The 5,078-nt window shown below is 43.5% G+C and overlaps 1 long non-coding RNA gene across 1 annotated transcript; it reads right to left on the minus strand.

Annotated features, from left to right (window-relative positions):
* Positions 1-1,177: 1,177 nt before the first annotated feature.
* On the minus strand, positions 1,178-2,099 carry LOC126095245 (uncharacterized). The gene is made up of 3 exons (XR_007521944.1): positions 1,807-2,099; positions 1,542-1,652; positions 1,178-1,382 (listed from the first exon to the last, which is right to left on the minus strand). It is a non-coding gene; the product is annotated as an uncharacterized LOC126095245 (long non-coding RNA).
* Positions 2,100-5,078: the final 2,979 nt, after the last annotated feature.

The following is a 5,078-nucleotide window of genomic DNA, read 5'->3' on the forward strand; positions in this document are numbered from 1 at the left end:
CGGTATCGAGTCTAGCTGCGATTTCCGTGACAAATCGCAACTAAGAGTCGCAAGTAGCAACTAAAAAGCGCAGTTAGCACTGCCATCTGTTGAGCAAAGTTCATACTACGCTATTCGCTACCAGTCAAACTGCGATTTCTGTGACAAATCGCAACTAAGAGTCGCAAGTAGCAACTAAAAAGCGCAGTTAACATACTATTCCTAGTGTCATCTGTTGACCGACGTACGTACTTCGTTATGAGAGCCTTGTGCCTCACGAGAGCGATGTGCTGTGTGTGCATATGAAGGGCTTATTTCAATAGTGGTACAAGTCCATTTTTGTTCATTTTGAGATACAGAGTCGTAAAAATAAATGAGCGCTGACAAATCCGCATTTGAGATAGCAGAAATATTCAAACATATGGCTTCTTGCTAGAGATGAACCTTTATTTATGTTTGTTTGGATCACTAATTTCAGAAGCATTATAAGACAGAAAAGTGGAGGTAATGGACTTGTACCACTATTGAAATAAGCCCTTCATATTATATGACGACATGCACATTCAGCATCAGTCATGGTTGGTCAAATACTGCTGTGACTCTGAATGTATTACATTAATAAGAAGCAACATTGCCTTTTTCTCCTGAAAATATCAAGTAACGTAACAAATGTGTTTGATTCTGCTTCCAATATGACAGTTTTGGTTAATACTCCACATGCCTACAGGACTTTGCAATGCTAACACAGCAGAACTCAGACATCTGTATAAGTTTAGAGAAATGAAAACAGTCATATGAATGCCTCACTTTGGTTCCGACACAGTTCAAGACTCGGGAGAAAAGTTTTACACCTGGTGTTCTACATGGCAACTTCACACACAAGAACTTTTTGCCGACACTAATACCACCTACATAAGTAAACTTTTCCTGTGTTATTTTCAAGTAATGCACTTAAGCTATTCCTGATTTAACTGGAAGATCTGTACTTACCACTTTCATATCGACAGCCTCAAAATGCATATTGTTGACTTCGGGATATGTTACACATCAGTGTCACACCAAGATTGTGGAGAAAGGGGGGGGGGGGGGCGGCATGTCACTCTCCAACAAGTGTTTACCAATAAGTAAGTGGCGGAAAATTATGGGTATAGGACGGCTTAAACATGTGGAAAATGAGATTTTTATTATTCACTCACTGTATTTGACATTTATTATTCCTTTAAAATCGCACAACAACTTCAATAAAACACAGTTTAATCATTCACACACTTATTTCACAATTACTTCACTTTTAAACTGTAAATCCTCTAAGAGCTGTCTTGAATCTTCGCGAGTCTCTCTCAAAAACAGCCTTGATGTGGATAGATACGTACAGCAACCAGTAATCAGAGTCAGAACTGTGTCTGCAAAAACACAAGGATTATTAAACAATTTTTGCTGTCATTAATTACTAGCAGTATAATTGACAGAGTAGATTGCTAATATTTGCTGTAATAAATATCACATTTGCAAGAACGATCTCACTGAAGTAATTAAGTCCATCGAAACGCTTGGAAACTAACCTCTCGTCTGACGAAAACGGTCTAAAGACGCAGTGGCAATTTTTTCAGATCTGTTGACAATGATATTTTGAGTTATCACTTTACTGAGTGACTGAAATGTAGTTCAGGTACCTGTGAACATAACAATATGTTAGAATTCATTTTCTAAATACGAACTATTACGGTACTGTACAGCTACTTACATATTAATTACACTACTAATATTTTCACAGTTGTTTCTTTAATACAAAATTAAAGCCAACGGAAGAAAAAACGTAAAACATACTTGCCAATGACAGGTTTGTTGAGATGCAATTTTCTGTGTTGACAGATGTAACTTTTTCATACGGTGGTAAGTCGCAGAAATCGCAGAAGTAGCAGAAGTCGCAGAAATCGCAGAAGTAGCAGAAGTCACAGAAATCGCAGAAGTAGCAGAAGTCACAGAAATCGCGGAAGTAGCAGAAATCGCAGAAATAGCAGTGGCGGAGGGATACACGACCTATGTTCCTTAACTGCGACTCTTAACTGCGACAAATCACAGTTAAGAATAACAGATACTGAAAAGTAGCATTCACAGAAATCACTGATATCGGAAAATCGCAGTTTAGCCCATCACTAGCTGACACTGACGGCGGCGGTGCACAAATGCTGCGCAGCTAGCGCCATTCGACGGCCAACACCGCGGTTCCTGGTGTGTCCGCTGTGCCGTGCGTGTGATCATTGCTTGTACAGCCCTCTCGCAGTGTCCGGAGCAAGTATGGTGGGTCTGACACACCTGTGTCAATGTGTTCTTTTTTCCATTTCCAGGAGTGTATATCCTTTCACAGATGCGAACAGAGTGCTTTCCGAGACGCACAGAAGTTTTTCCCTCGTTCAGGCTCGAAAGAAACAGGACAGAAACAGGATAGATTCCGTACGATATACCATTCGCCATGCACTGCATAGTGGCTTGTGAGGTACATACCCCAACTAACTCAAAGTTAAATCAAAGTTTCTGGCTAGTCAATATTATCCAACATTTGTATATTGATTACAATCACACCTCTCAGAAATTCTCTGTACGACACATGCCTTGCTAACCCTGCAATGCAGCTCAACGTACGAATCTGGCAGCTTCAACCACTCAGAAATCGTTTACTGTACATATGATAAGTATATATTGTGATACTTCGTCTTTCATTTTGTAAATAATTATGATTATCGTATATTTTCGTTCCTTCTATTTCTTCTTCTCGCTATATAATGAAGATTCCGCGTTTCCGAGGTAGAGTTCTAGCTCAGCCTTACAAATAAGTCAGCTCCGTACATTCACATACATTTGCACGTGGTTACCTCGAACGCTACACTCTTGTGGAATATCAGCGTGGCGTTTTCCTTTACTTTGTTTCTTACAGTTATATCTCTTAAGACCTTCTTCTCTTGCTCTGTTTGCCGGCCGGGTGGCCGAGCGGTTCTAGGCGCTACAGTCTGGAACCGCGCGACCGCTACGGTCGCAGGTTCGAATCCTGCCTCGGGCATGGGTGTGTGATGTCCTTAGGTTAGTTAGGTTTAAGTAGTTCTGAGTTCAAGGGGACTGATGACCTCAGCGGTTAAGTCCCATAGTGCTCAGAGCCATTTCAGACATTTTCTTGTTCTGTTTAATAACAGATTAGTCGCTCACGCTGAAATGCCATGTGGCTAATTTTTGATATAGCCTGTGAATGTGTTACACCGCAGATTCTCGGTGTTTAATTCCCTTGATTAACTAACTTTGTTGTTTTCTTTATCAGAAATAAACTAAAAGGAAATTTGCGATGTGTCACGAAGTGCTGTTCTCACGCGCCACATTTTCTCTTCCTTTCTACTGGCCTCTGTCTATTTCCTAGTATTTTCTCCATTTTCAGGGTCACATTTCAGTCGTTACCATCCGCAACCGTTGACATCCCTACCGCCATGTCATTCTTTAGGCTAAGATACGAAGAAGTGTATATTATTTGGCTGAAGTCTTCGTAATTTGGGTTCTGTGTGTTTTAGTCATTTAACAGTGCGTTCTTTGTGTCTTTTCGAATTGATTAAGGAAGTAGCCTGCCATTTGACTGACCGCACGTGGGAAACCGCTTAGAAACAGCACTCAGATCGGTATGTGTTCCATGCCAGTGGTCGATGTACAGCGTCCAGATCCGATTCGTATATGACTCACATCTCTGTCTGGCAAGCTAGATCCCACGTTAGACCATTCAGAATTGACTTACTCTGGTCCCTCTTTTTGTATTAGAGCAGTGACCGCACCTTAACAACAGCTCACATGTGTAATGAGCTTTGTAGTAACAACTTGATCGTGCAAGAATTGTGCCTTTATTTGTACTTGTAGGAATTTGAATCCCACATTTTTGGATTTCATTTATGGTTGACTTTGAAGACAGTGCATTAAAATTAAGCGGAGTCGAAAAAAAAATGCAAGCAGCAAGCACGTACTGTAAAAATATCCATTTATGACCCAAAAGATTATGATCACGTGCTTAATATCTTGGTCTTTGGAACGAAATACGTTACTGACTCTTCTTATCACGGATCCCACAGTTTGTTGGTAGGTTTTTGGTGGCATGTGGCATTAGATGTCTACACACAGGTCATATAATTCGCCTAAATCACGGGCTACTGTTTTGCGTACGCGTTGCTGGCGCCCGATAGCGACCCAGGTGGGTTTCATAGGATTTACATCAGGCACATTTGGACACCGAGACATCAACGTGAGTTCACTATAATGCTCCTCAAAGCACGGTTATGGCTCCGTAATACCGTCAATTATTCTGCTGAACGATGAAATCGCCTTCGGGGGAGACATCAAGAATGCAGGTGTGCAGTTGGTTCACAGCGTGTTCCGATCGCTACCACAGGTTTAACGCAAACGCAGGAGAATGTCTCCCGTAGCATAATACTGCTCTCCCCCTTCCCCCGTCCCCCCCTAACTTATTCTGCTGCCGTAGCGCCCATGCGCGTTACCTAGATGATGGCGTTTGTCGAGACGACCATCGACGTAGTGTTGCAAATACACTCCTGGAAATGGAAAAAAGAACACATTGACGCCGGTGCGTCAGACCCACCATACTTGCTCCGGATACTGCGAGAGGGCTGTACAAGCAATGATCACACGCACGGCACAGCGGACACACCAGGAACCGCGGTGTTGGCCGTCGAATGGCGCTAGCTGCGCAGCATTTGTGCACCGCCGCCGTCAGTGTCAGCCAGTTTGCCGTGGCATACGGAGCTCCATCGCAGTCTTTAACACTGGTAGCATGCCGCGACAGCGTGGACGTGAACCGTATGTGCAGTTGACGGACTTTGAGCGAGGGCGTATAGTGGGCATGCGGGAGGCCGGGTGGACGTACCGCCGAATTGCTCAACACGTGGGGCGTGAGGTCTCCACAGTACATCGATGTTGTCGCCAGTGGTCGGAGGAAGGTGCACGTGCCCGTCGACCTGAGACCGGACCACAGCGACGCACGGATGCACGCCAAGACCGTAGGATCCTACGCAGTGCCGTAGGGGACCGCACCGCCACTTCCCAGCAAATTAGGG

Source organism: Schistocerca cancellata, chromosome 8, assembly GCF_023864275.1.
Source record: "Schistocerca cancellata isolate TAMUIC-IGC-003103 chromosome 8, iqSchCanc2.1, whole genome shotgun sequence".
Taxonomy (NCBI): Eukaryota; Metazoa; Arthropoda; class Insecta; order Orthoptera; family Acrididae; genus Schistocerca; species Schistocerca cancellata.